The sequence below is a fragment of the Globicephala melas genome, chromosome 9 (genome assembly GCF_963455315.2).
Source record: "Globicephala melas chromosome 9, mGloMel1.2, whole genome shotgun sequence".
Lineage (NCBI taxonomy): Eukaryota > Metazoa > Chordata > Mammalia > Artiodactyla > Delphinidae > Globicephala > Globicephala melas.
This window is the reverse complement of record NC_083322.1, coordinates 2,591,049-2,605,151: the sequence shown is the minus strand read 5'-3', so window position 1 is coordinate 2,605,151 and position 14,103 is coordinate 2,591,049.

The following is a 14,103-nucleotide window of genomic DNA, read 5'->3' as shown; positions in this document are numbered from 1 at the left end:
TGTTCCCTGCGGGTGGCTAAAGCCCATGTGATCTCTCAGAACATCTGTCAAGATGTGACTGAGGCTGAACATGGCAGTGACTCCCATGTCCTAAGGCTGAGCCCCGGGGAGAACCCACTCTATAAAGCCCTTTTGTGTCTGGGGCGATGACACCTTGATTCAACCCTTGTTATCTGTCCCAGCCTCACACTGAGCTTTGCTAATGTTGTTACCTAAGACACAAGCAAAAGATTCCCCAAAGTTGTGCACCCGCGTTAGGGTATCTGCATGCCCCCTCTGCAATGTGGGCACCTCCAAAGGGCCAGCCCGGCTCCAGAGCCCCCAGGGGGTCGTCTGGGGCCACTGTTGTGACTGCATCGCAGCCCAGCTCCTCCCCGGCCGAGTGGCACACCAACCTGGGAGCTGGACCTAGCCCACCCTGCTCAGTGCCAATGCCTGAGGAGCCCCACCCGTGACAGCTTTCCAGGACAGTTTTCCGGTTCCTAATTCAAGCCTCTCTCCAATACAAGAACGCTGTCTCTCGGAAAACTTAAAAATATCCTCGAGAGGTAGAGGAAATACTGGAGTTTTCATGAGAGGACCTGATGGCCGTCTGCCCGAAGCAGGAAATGGGGGTGCGGTGGGGAGGGTGGCCGAAAGCACCCCAAGGGGTAAGCGGAGAAGCACTAGTTCCTCCTGTGCAGACCTCTGCTGGGCGTCTAGACGTGTGTACAGCCCACTGTGCACGCCCACGGCTGTGCACACCTGCACGCGTATGTGTGCGAGTCTGTTCTTGTGAGTGTGTGTGCTTGAGATGCACACCCATGTGATGTGTGCGCACGCCCATGTGCGAGATGTGTGAGTGTGCAGCCTGTGTGTGAGCCTTGTGAGCGTGCACGCTTGTGTGCAGCCTGTGTGATTGTGTGTGCGCACGCCCACATGTGGACGCAGGGGGCCGAGTGTGCACACTCACAAGTATACACGCATGTGCACACGTGTGTGTTAGGTGAGTCGGGCGCACGTGGGGGGCAGCTTCTGTCTGTTACTATGCTTGATGCCAAAGGCCAATCGCTCTGTGGATCTGAAATCAAGCTATGATGAGTCAACTGGAGGACAGTTTTTTCCCACTGGCTTTTTGGGGACTGGTGGGGCATCTGCTCAGAGCGTTTGAGGTTAGGTCCCCGCTGTCAGCAGGGCGTGCGGAGCTCCCTGTCTCTAGGACCAAACCCAGGGCTGGGTGACTATGAGCCAGCAGGGCTGCGGCCGGCGGCGTCGGGACGGATAACGGCCACCAGGCATCCGGGGCAGGACGGTATCTCGGGAACGCCCAGGACACACTTGCCGGGCTGGCGCCCCTCTCGTGGGCTGGGAAGAGGACCCAGGTCCTGCAGTGGGATCAGCAGTCCTGCTCCCAGCTGAGCCCACAGGGCCTACAACTCTGGGGAAAGAGAGAAGAAATCAAATCAGGACATGATTCTGAAAAACAGAAGAGGGTCACTTTTTCCCCTTCCTATACAGATTCAAATCGTCCTTCTTGGGCTGGTTGGTTCTCGCCACCAGCAGGAGGCATTTTTTAAACATCCAAATGTGAGGGACACAGCATGATGGCCACTGTCCTTTACTCTCTGTTCACTGAGAAAGTTCACAAGGGGAAGACATGATGATGAATTAAGTAATGCCTTTAAATGCACTGATCATAACAGCATCTCAGATATTGTTACGAACGTGAGACCCTTCATTTATCCAGCCTGTCGGCATTGCTTAACATAAAATGAATTTACAGCTGTGTCAGGATGCTTTCAGTCACAGGGAACAGAAAAAAACAAGTTGACCTGGCTTAGACAAGCCCCAAAGTCCAGCAGTAGGATAGCTTCAGGTAAGGCTTGACCAAGGCTCACCAATGTCACTAGGGCTGGTTTCCTTAGTCTTTCCCTTTGCCTGCCAAGGTGTTGGATTCATCCTAAGACTTCCTCCCTGTACGGATACAAGTTGGCTTCTGGCCCAAATGGGGGTCTCAAGCGTCCTGGTTCAAACCCAGAAGAAAAGGAACTCCCATCCCTGGGTCCCATCCTTGGAGAGAGGGAGGGTCCTTCCCAGAGGCTCCCAGAGGACATTGCTTGATGCCTCACTGGCTCAGATTGGGTCATGTGCTTTTCCTGAGCCAATGACCAGGTGATGCGGTGACCGACCCGCCCAATCAGGGCCCTCCCTGGACCTGGGGGTGGGTCAACCCCTTCCAGGGGTGGACGCAGGAGGGGCCCTTCAGAGGAGGGGTCCCAGGCAGGCTCTGTAAACGGCCACAGTCCTAGCCTTTCCGGGTCCCTTTGTCCCCCTCCCCTCTCTCCACCCAGCCCTGGCCCAGACCTGCTGGGTTAGTGCTGAATTAGAACTTGTTGGCTATTCTTCTTGGGACGTGCTCGTGTCCAGATAACTCCTCCAGGGTTTCTGGTCTCCACTCACCCCACCGTGACCATCGAGAGCCCCATGCGGGGTCAGGACACCCATTTTCACCACAAAGCATGATGCCTCCTGCTACGGGACACACTGAGGTGTGCACTGGGGCACTGCTCACCTCGGCACCGCACTGGCCCGACAGCGACTTTCAGGGTCTCCTGGGTCCTTTGCTCCAGCCACTGGCTCCTTCTTGAGCTGTGACCCACGGCATCACTTCCCTTGTCGCTGGTTCCCTGGAGCCCCATTTTCATCTCAGGAGAGCAAGGTCCGTTTGCATCTGGGCTCCAGGTCACCATGGCTACCATGGTGTGATGGAAGCTAGCTGACCTGTGAGGGTCACCTGACTAGAGCTCCTTCCCTGGTGACCCACCGGACTCTCCTTGGCTTTGGGAAGCCAGCAGTTCCTTAACTGTCCCCTGTGGCCGGTTGTCCCTTTCAAGCAGCACGTTTGGCGTTCTTCAGAAATCCCCTCCCACCCTGGCTCTGATGCTTTCCCTGCAGGCTGGTCCAGCCTCTACGGAAGGCCCCTCCCCGGCCTCACTGGCTCACAGCCCAAGCCCCTACTGGGTTGTCTGTCTTCTAAGGTCACAAATCCTCTGAGAATTTGAGAGACCCTCCAGAACTCTGACTTGATTCGTCGGCCCCCAGGCCTACCAGGGACTCACCTCCCACACCCGCAAGACGCCTTCCCAAGGCCGCTCACTGCTCCGGTAAAGTTGCGGGGAGCCCCAAACAGGGGATCAAGGAGCGGGGTCTTCTGAGGCTATCGGTCACGCACCGGGTCCTGTGACCCAAAGACCCTTGCTCCTGGGGTGCCAAGCCTGCGGGAGGGGATGTGCTGCTCTGTGCGTCCCCATCACCGAGGCACGGGGAGGACCGGGAACTATCGCCACTCAGCAAAGGGTGCTGGGTGACCTCTGCACACACATCAGAGAGAACGGAGAGTGCGACTGCCTGTAACCTGACAGCCTGAACAGAGGAGGGGCGGGGACCCGGCGTAACTGGGCGCTTCTGCTACCAGGGGCCAGCACTCTGGGGAGGCCAGGGGCGGGCTGTGAGCTCGAATCTCGGCTCTGCCACTGCCCAGCCGTGGGAGACTGGGGTTGTCTGTCTGTGCCTCGGTTTCCCCCTCGCTGGGGCTCTCTTCACTCCGTTTCTGGATGGCTGACTGCATGCCCATGCCAGACAGCTGGATGCCCCTGTTTGCTTCGTCTGCCTGGAACCATCCGCCCTGAGAGCCAGTCTGGGCCTGAGGCTGAGGACCGGTGGCCGGAGCCCAGCTGCGCCCACACAGCCCCGCACGCCCTCTAGCGGGAACGCACAGCCCACTTCCTCCGCCCCAGCCCTACTCGTCCTTCTGGGCTGGCTCAGCGATTCCCAGCCTTTTCAGGTGAAAGGACCTCTTTTTAATATCCAAAGACTTTAGATAACCCGATGGTAGTTATAATTTTAGTACTTTCTGAAAAAACAGACAAAAAACAACTTTCAGTTCCATTGGGCTTTTTTTTTTTAACATCTTCATTGGAGTATAATTGCTTTACAATGGTGTGTTAGTTTCTGCTGTATAACAAAGTGAATCAGCTATACATATACATATATCCCCATATCTCCTCCCTCTTGCGTCTCCCTCCCACCCTCCCTATCCCACCCCTCTAGGTGGTCACAAAGCACCGAGCTGATCTCCCTGTGCCATGCGGTTGCTTCCCACTAGCTATCTACCTTACGTTTGATAGTGTATATATGTCCATGTCACTCTCTCACGTCATCCCAGCTTACCCTTCCCCCTCCCCATAAATGACATTTTATCAATCACATCAGCGCCTTCATGTATTTGAGGTATAATTTATATATGTGTACATCTGGACCGCTGACAAATACGTACGTCTTATGTGTATATATATATATATATATATATATACACACACCACACAGCCACAAGTATATCTATATAGAGCTAGAGTGTTACAACGAAGAGGTCCCCAAATACAGTATATTATTCTGCAAGGAACACAGAAGTTAGTTCTTCTCTGGTGACACTTCTGCAGGGACAAGGGCTAGGTCACGGGGCAGCTCTGTCCCCAGAGATCATTTGGAAACCCAGGATCCTTCCCAGCGCTGTCCAGCAGAGCTGTTCGTGTCACCCAATATGGTAGCCACTCACCCAAATGGCTGTTGGACATTTGAAACGTGACCAGTGCAACTGAGGACCTGAATTTTAATTTTATTAAATTTTAACTAATTTAAGTTAACTGCCCCCAGGACTCTTGGCTACCATGCTGGGCAGCACAGCTGTGCTCCCGCTGGGGCTTCCCCTCGACCTGCCTGGTCCAGGCTCCGAGTTGCCTGCCAGTGTAGGCTTGGCGCAGCTGGAGGTGGATGGACCTCGAGGAAGGAGCAGGCTCACACACCCTCACAGGGGTTCGTCTCAAGGCCACTCCTCGATGCAGAGAGCCCGGGCAATGGCCTGACGGGGCAGCCACACTCCGGGGTAGGAGATGGTGCTATGAAAGGGAGAAGGAGTTCTGGTGGACAGCTGCTGGTCTCAGCTGTGATACACACACCTGCTCTGTGTTATGTATTTTGTCTGTAGCGCTAATTGGTGAAGGATGGGTTTGTAGGTCCCTTGCGGTATGTGCATCCCCCAGGGGTCTGTGCCCAGAGGGTGGGATCGCCAACCTGGCTCAGCCCGCAGCTCAAGCCCTTCCTTGTCCACACGACGTAGCCAACCCGAGCCCTGTGCCAGGCAGCAGGCGAAGGACGGATTGGAGGGACGTGGCCTCCCAGAGGCCAGGAGAGAAGTACAAGGCCTGCATGGGGCACTAGGGCATCGGAGGTAGAACCCCGAGGAACAAGGCTGAGAGGCAGTGGAGCAGCTGGGCAGAGCGGTGCCGGTGCTGGGCAGGGCAGGTGCGCTCCCCCGGCTCAGGCCTTTGCTGTCCCTCCTGGGCCCAGACTGTCCTCCTCAGCAGCGGGGAGAGAGGCCCCTCCCACCCGGCACAGGCTGGGATGACCAAGGCGCAGGGGCGGGGAGAGAGGCCCCTCCCACCCAGCACAGGCTGGGATGACCAAGGCGCCCGGGCGGCATCGCCGCCAGCAAAGGACTGCGCCCTGCTGCTGAGCGTTGCTGGCTCTTCTCAGCCGGCTCTTCTGTCACAAGCCTGGGTCGGCCACCAGGAAACCGGGAAGGAGGGATCCTTCAGAACAGGAAGCAGTAGCTGGGGGACCCCCCTTCCCAGGGTCCCGGCCCCTGCCCCCCCACCCCCCGCTCCGGGGATTTTCCTGAGCACCACTGACCAGGACGTCATGGTTCCGAAGCCACCAGAAGGGAAAGGGTGAAGGGGCCACGCCCCAGTGGCCGCCCGGCCTGCACGCTCGGCTGCCTGCTCTGTGCACTCGGTCTTTCCAGGTGGGAAGCGCTCAGCCCAGGGAGAAAAGGGTGCGCATCCCAGGGAGTGATGGGGCAGCTGCTCTCACCAGAGCCACTCTTTTAAATTTCTAATCAGGACCCAGAACTGGGATGCGTCCTGCCCCTGCCCGCAGGGCTCGGTGGGGACCGTGAGCCTACAGAACATGGGGGCAGCCCTGGTGGGAAGTCAGGAAGACTCAGACTCCAGGGGCTGAGCTTTCCCAAGATGGGAACCTGTCAGAGAGTGTTCATGTGAAGGACAGAGGGGCCCCTGGGCCAAGCCTGAAGCTCTTCCTGGCACTGGGACAGTTGCCACTAATTTTTAGCAACACTATAGAGCAAAGAGCTGTTTCTCCACCAAAACTTCCCCCCACCCGGCAGGCCCCACAGCCAAGCAGCACCTGAGGGGAGCTGCCTGAACACCTGGACGTGGGGCTGGGCTTCTAGAACCTTCTTCCTTTATCCCCGGAGCCCTGGGCTGCTGCTTCTAGCCCCTCCTCCAAGAAGGAGGTGAAGCTGAGGCTTGGGAAGGGCTGATCCGGGGCATCACTGCCCGTCCCTTCCGACGGTTGCCATGGCTGGCCTCAGGCATCCACGGCAGCCCGCAGGAAACATGGCTGTGGGCTGCGATACAGCGGGAGAGAATGGGATGACGTGGAAGACAGAAATTTTTTTTTTTAATGTGCAAACAGTTTAGGGAACCAACAGACAAAAGGAAAAAGAGGAGACAATCCAACAAAGGCTGGAAGAGCAAAGGGAGCTGATAGGATGAGAGGCGGAGTGGAGAGGGGAGAGCAGGCCGCCGATTAGCATCTGAGCCAGAGAGCGAGGACCAGGCCGGGAAGGCCCTGGGGGCTCCCAGGACGTGGGTGTGGGCACTGGAGGGAGGGCAGGCAGCCCAACGTGGGGATGCGGGGACAGAAACATGACTGAAACAGACAGGACAGGGCAGGCTGAGGCCCACAAACAGCCACGAGAGCAAATGCTTACGTGCATCACCACGGCCGGTCGCATCCGGAATTTCACAGAACCGCAGTCATCAGAGGGTCTGAGCAACCATCCAGCCAAGCCCTTCGCGCCCAGGGAGGGCGGAAGCTCTGACCACTGAGGCCAAGGTCTCCCGGGGTCCCTCCGTTGCAAGCTCTTTCCCCAGCACCGCTCACCTGCCTCTTGTTTATTGCATAGTTATTTTTATTGAGATGTAATCGGCATGTAATGTTATACTCATCTCAGGTGTACAGTGTAGTGATTCAGTATTTGTTGCAAAAGGACGTGATGTGCCGCTTGATGACCACAGTTAACAACCGTACTGCCTACGGGAAAGCTGCTAGGGAGCAAATCTAAAAGTCCGCATCACAAGAAAAGGCACGGTAACGAAGGGAGGTGATGGAGGCACTAGACTTGCTGTGGAGGTCATTTCACAACATTTTCAGCCTGCTCTTCAAAGGCGCAGTCACACTTGAAAACTGGGATCAAGAAACCCGGAAGGAGGAGGAATAATGTTGAGAGTGGGAAGGGTCAACACTGGAGAGAAAACACATGGGACAGGAAGCGAGAAGGGGCAGAACTCGGGCTGTGAGAGAAGGTTGAGGTGGGCAGAGAGCAGGGAGGATGGGGGAAGATGCAGAGAGGATGGGGGAGCAGATGCAGAGAGGATGGGGGGCAGATGCTGGGAGGATTGGGGCAGCTGGAGCCAGGCTAGGAGCCATCTTCCTCCATGAAGGCTGGTAGACCCAGAGCAGGAGATGCGGAAGAAGTGGTAGATTTGGGGTGGGGGCAGTATGGTGAAAGGTGATGCAGCAGAGATGCAAATGCCAGGGGGATGTGGGACAGGAAGACAGCCCCAAGGAAGTGGCAGAGGGAGTGAGGGTCAGCTTCCTCCGTGAGAGCTCACTGGGACGCTCAGAGCATCTTGGGTAAAGGAGGGATGACTGTCCATCAGTCAGTAACCCTGCTGCCCTGGGATGTAGGAAAAAGCGACAGGAAGAGAAAATTCAGGGGAAGATCTACTTTTAATTTATGAAAAGGGAGAAAGAGTCCAACTGCCCAGCTTTTCATTTAGATTATTAGTTAGATGAAGAAGTAATCACGCACTGTCCCATTCTTTTGGGTATACATTACTGGAAAAGTATGAAATTAGTCTATTTGGGGGGTATACTTCCCTCAGAGTCCTTAATTTTGTAAGGAATTCTGGCAACGCAGGTTCCGAAGACCCAATGGTCACATCTCCCTTTGCCACCAAAACATAGGAAGTGGAGCTTACAGTTGACTTATTTGTAAATATTTCTTTTAAATCTGAACCTTGGTCTGAAGGATTTCTTCAAGCAGCCTTGTTACTAATTTTACAGCGCCCCCCCCAAAAAGAGCACTGGTAGTTGGATTTTGGGGGGTTTTCTCAGTTGAAATGAATCTTCTAATTCCTCCTGGTAGAGCAAGTCTGTTTATGGGGTTTGGAATTGTGTTTTGTATTATCCATAAAGCTTTTTCCATTTCCTAAAGTGCTTTTGAGAACGTTTTGTAGCTTTACTAATAGTAGCAAATGTCAATTGATCTTTTTGGAAGCATTTCAGGATGAAATCATGGATTAGTATTCATTTTAAGACTGGAGGCTAAGGAGGGGAGAAGTTGAGCCAGACCAACTGGTCAGCACCTCTGACGGGAGTACCAGAGTGGGGCTCTAACTTGCTGTGTGGCCTCGGACCAAACCGTTAGCCTCTCTGTGCCTCATTTGTCCTCTAAACAAGACTGCTTATTTCTATTTGCTTTAGGGCAGGAGTTCTTCACCTGGGTTCTGTGAATTTGGGTGGGAAAAATTCATCCTTGCTCTCATCTCTCTCCACCTGAAATTTACCAGCGCTTTTCATTATGAAATAGACATGATGATGCTACAGCAGGATTGTATTGCCTGTGACATTGTTGCCAATTTAAACCACGATATTTTTGTATCATGTTACAATCGTTACAGATAATAATATCGTTTCTGCTCTGTGTCTGCTGCTTCAGAATTAGTGATTAGACCTGCTGCTGGACCTTGTTAGTTAACGTATCAGTAAAGAAGCACACATCACAATTAAAATATATTTTATAACTATTTAAATCTAATTGGTTTCCTTGAGGTCCTGTGTATTTCATTTTACGCATTTAAACATCTTTGTCTAAGGAGGGTTCCCGGGGCTGCCATGGCGTTAAAAAAAAAGTCAAGAAGCTCTGCTTAGAGGGGTGTTGAGGGGGTTGAACGTTTGCTGAAGGACCAGCGGCTCTTTAGGGCAAAAAGGGGGAAAGGCAAGTTCAGAGAACAGTGTTGCTATTGCAACGATGAACTCAGTGCAATGGCTCTGGGGGGCTAAAGGGCTCTGGGGTGACTTCCTGACCTGTCCGTGTTCAGAGCAGCCAGTTCCTGCAGGATGGCGTCCGGGCCACTCCTCCCGGGTCTGACTGTGCTGGCACACGTAGGCACCACATCAGCCACCAGCGCCCATCTGTGTCGGTGACCCAAAGTCGATGGCATGGCGTCCATGTTCTGGTGTTCAGCCCCTGCCGCCCACGCAGCGCACGGTGGGCTGTGTCCTTCTGCCACGCTGCCGTGCACTTCCCTGTCGTGATCTTAAGGAGACATGTGGCCCTGGACAAACCCGGGGTGCTACCCCCGAAGTCCTGCTCGTGGTGAAGCAGACTCGTGTCCACGACTGTGCGGGGCTGCCTAGGGGTTCCGGACCCCCATTCCCGTGTCAGACACTGGGCACCCCAGGGAGGCGCTGGCGCTGCAGTCAGGACACCTGGGCCTCTGACCGTGGTCACCCTTTCTTTCCAGATCCTGGTTTCGTTTTCCTTTAATTTTTTGGCAGCGCCGCGCGACACGTGGGAGCTTAGTTCTCCAACCGGGGATCGAACCCAGGCCCCCTGCGTTGGAAGCGCAGAGTCCTAACCACTGGACCGCCGGGAAGTCCCAGCTCCTGGTTTCCTCATCTCCAAGTGGAGATAATAACTGTATTTCTAAACTAGGTCATTGTGAGGGTGATGCCACATGGTGCCCATGGAAGAGGTCTGTAAACTGTAAAGGGCTGTGCCGTGTTCACCACCAGCGCTGCAGTTATCAGAGCAATGGAACACTCACAGGGCAGATGGGGAGGGGTGTGGCGTGGCCCGGCCCGACTCTGGGTGACCAGCCCCCCGGCCCACAGCCCGGGAACCGCTCCAGGCGGGTGTGGGTTGGTCCAGGTTCTGTTGTCCTTGGACTGAAGATGAAGGAATTTGCCCAACAGGGCAGAGCTCTCCTGGATGCCAAACCTCCCCAGGAGGACGGGCGGTGTCCTAGGACTCCGAGGGCGTCGTGGGGAATAGGGACCTAAGGCCTCCCTGGACCAGGAGGAACTGGCCTCACGAGGGCCGTGTGGGGACCCAGGGCAATTCACATGACCTTGTGCCAGCACTCCCGCTTCCGGAGATTCAGCCACAGGGAATTCCCTTGAATTTGCTAAAGACTCAGCCCCCAGAATTCTCCTCTGCCTTGCGCACAATAATAAAAACACCGAGGATAATCTAAATGACCTAACATAGGAGATTAAACACATGTGACGTGTGTGATACAGGAGGTAGACGCCTGGCAGCCCCCAGAGTTCATGGTGTAGAAGAAGATGGAACGACACGGAAAGGAGCTCACAACACGTTGAGTGAAAAGGCCAGTCACAGGGCAGGAGGAAGGACGTCGAATTCACGTCCCTGTGCCCACACACGTATGTGCACAGACATACGTACATGAGGTACACGATCAGCTGGTGATGAAGTTGAGAAAAGTTCTTTTCTTTTTAAAAAAAAATCTGTTTTCTAAACGCGTGTATTCCTTTTTACTTGTAAGAAAGAACGTAGGGGGTTTTGTGGTTTTCATTTTGTTTTGTCTGGTGCAGTTCTCTTAGTCGGGGCGGACCGAGGCGGCCACGGTCACCCACCTGTCCCGGCCCCATCTGCTCTGAATGGCGCCTCCGGAACATTCAGGGGGCCGAGGGTCCCCACGGCGCGGCCCCGGTGGGCCCCAGGAAGAGAGAGCAGGGGGCAGCAGGCACTTAGGTGGTCCGGGGTGTGGCCTCCCGAGGGGGATGGGGAGAAAGACCATCGATGTCCCCTCAGGGGGCTCGCGACCGCAGAGGTCGTGCCGGCAGGTAAAGCAGGTCCGCGCGGCGACCCGTAGATAAAAGAAGGTCCGCTGGGCAGGGCCCCTCGGCTCCCTTCCCCCTGCCAGGCTGCCGGGACACAGGCTGGGCACAGGTGCACCATCAGACACAAACATAAAAGCTCTAAAGGGATCACAGAGCATCCAACTCCTCTCATACACCCTCAGCTCTGTAAGAAACTAAAGTACCCAATAAAAAGGCATGCTTTGGGGACTTCCCCGGCGGTCCGGTGGTTAAAAGTCCGCCTCCCAATGCAGGGGATGTAGGTTCGATCCCTGGTCGGGAAACTAAGATCCCACGTGTCGCGGAGCCGCTAAGCCGCCGCGCCACAACGAAAGATCCCGAGCGCTGCAACTATAGACCCGATGCAGCCAAATAAATAAATATTCTTTTTTAAAAAAAGAAAAATACTTTAAAAATGAAGTGCTTTCTACTGTACTGAAATTTACCAAAACTAGATGAAATAATTTTCCAATCTGAGCTTGTGCGTCGCTTGACTCTCAAGTAATGCCCATGTCCCAAGCCCCCAGATGATTGCAGTTCCACGGAAGCCCAGATGGTGGGTCCCCCAGGAGGTCCAGCCCTGGCGTGGCCCCTGGGTGCATGTGGAGGCCCTGGGGGCCTGATGGGGCCCCCTCAGCATTCCTGCCAGTCCCGCTGCAAAACCAAGAACAGACTGAGATCAGGCCGTTCCCTGTCCCTCGGCTACGTCCACCTGCGGGGAGGCTCTTCCACTGAGGTGTCCCTGAGGGCTTCGGGGCGAAGACATCTCTGTCCTCGGCGCCTGGCACTGGGCAGGCTTCACGGTCTCCTCACCTTATCAGATTCCTTCTCTCACTCCTACCAAAGGCCACTGACAGGAGAATACATTCTCCAAATCCAGACGCTGTTGTTGGCTGGGCTTAGTGTCCGCATTTCCTCACTGTCTCCAGCAGGGCCCTTTCCGTCTCTGCATCCACTGCTGATCTCAAAGGGGCTGGTCGCCCGGGAAGAGGTGACCCTCGCAGGAGGAAGACAGGAGACCGGCCCTGGTCCACCCAAGGAGGCACCAGCTCTCACGCCAAAGACTGCCGAGGCCGCCCTCCTCACCTCCCCGTTCCCATGTCGGGGTCCCGTTCCACGGGGCCTGGAGGGTGCCCTGCTCATGGGCATGGCCACCTTTCCTTGTGTCCCTCTCAGCACCTACCACGGGGCCTTGTCACGTGCAGGGGCCCGCTGGGCACAGCCAGGTGTGCAGAGAGCAGGGGCATCTCAGCTCTGGGAGGCTTGACCGGGGGGAGTCGTGATGGGGACAGTTGCTACGAAATGAGCCCAACACAGGGCAGGTGCCAGGCGTCCGGCAGTGGTGCCCGCCTGCCCCAAGTCTGCGGGTGGACGAGGGGCTTCGGGGAGCGGGTGGGTTTGGGCACGTTGCTAACTCAGATCTGACTCTGAAGCTCCATTTCTGCTGCCAGACTAAGAGAAGGGCCGTCAGCCGGGCTGCCTCCCGGGGTTCAGATCAATGAAGACAAATGGGAGACCGTCAGGCTCCAGCCTCCCTGCGTTCACAAGGCTTTGTGTGAGCCCAACGGGCTGGCCAGCGGAGAGTTCGGCTCCCATGGGACCCAGGACAAGCACCGTCGGGTTCAAGGGCGTGGGGCTGCTCAGAGCAAGGAGGCAGGACCCCACAGACGGCCAAGGGGCTGCCCCGCCACGGGCCCCGCTCCCCTCAACTGCCCAGGGTGCCCCCTCGGTGCCTGTGCTCCGGGGCTCTGCGCGCGTCACGTGACAGCCTCACCAGAGAGCAGTAGGGTCTCTGGTCCCCCTGCTTGGGCCCTGAGTCCTGGGGTGGCTGCAGGTCCTCAGTGCCGGGTTAGTGCAGGAAAGGGAGCTACCGCTGCTGGGAATGAGTCCCAGGAAGGACAGAAACTGAGGCTCTGCTGGATCTGAGCCTCAGACACTAAGAAGATGGAAAAGGATTTCTAAACAAGAAAGAAGTATTCCTTTCTCAAGGCTGAGCGTATCACACCCTTAATCCGAAAGGACAGTCAACAGCTCGTCCTGGGCTTTGTTTTAACACGAACGCCGCTCCAGATGCTTCTCTGTCTGTGGAAGGACCTGCACAGCCCCAGGAGGAGGACGGAAGAACGGCTGACACGGAACAATCAGCGCACCGACAGGCACACAGGTCAGCCTGTCTACCGCTGGCCCAGACCCCTGGGGTTTCCACTCTCAGAACGGGTCCAGGTTTTCATGCCCACAAAGTGTACAAAATGGGGCTAATTTGCAACATCTGCTGTTCACCATTTGGGGGTATTGCTCAAAAAAACCCACTCAAGTGACCCTTTAATCTTAGGGCTTTAATATTTAATCACGGCTCTGATTGCATATAAAGGCAGTTCGAGGGTATGTTTTCACCTAAAGGTCTCATAATTTAATAACACTTATTGAAGCTGCATTTGTATTAGATTTTGCTCTGTTTTAATACCGTGTTGCTTTAAATAGGGTCCATTTTTCATGGGGACCAAAGAGTCTATTTTTTGGTTCTCTGCTTTCTTCTACGAACCACAGGGCATGAAGATGCTTAATCAGGGCCCTTTGATGAAGAACAACAAAGCCATAAAGATCATTTCTATCAGACAATGAAGATCACCTGACTGAAATCTTCTCTCTCTCTGTGGACAATGGTGTCACCCCCAGGATTATCGTCACCTTTCATGGGCTGATATCAGAGAACATGCAGCAGAGAAATCCCCACTTGTTCAGAGAGCAGCTTTGAGGCAAACCTTTCATACAAAATGTCAGGATACATTCTAACTCTTCAGGTGCCAACCTCTCTATTCAAGAAGTTGGAAATTGGTATTAATATTTTAACTTATCACTTACAGGATCTTTCCGAGTCGTGGCCACACTTAATTAGCTGACACTGGGCTTCCAACGTTCCATTATGTAACTTACGTTCCTTAGATGTTGGTTTATTAACAATCCCGAAAGGAGAAAGAAGTTACTAGAATCTTTGTCTGCTCTAAAGCAAGGCATGTATGCCTCTGACTTGCATCATAGATCAACCAAGCCGGCAGTTCAGGAACTTTGTCCGACACTGTGGTTCAATGGAAC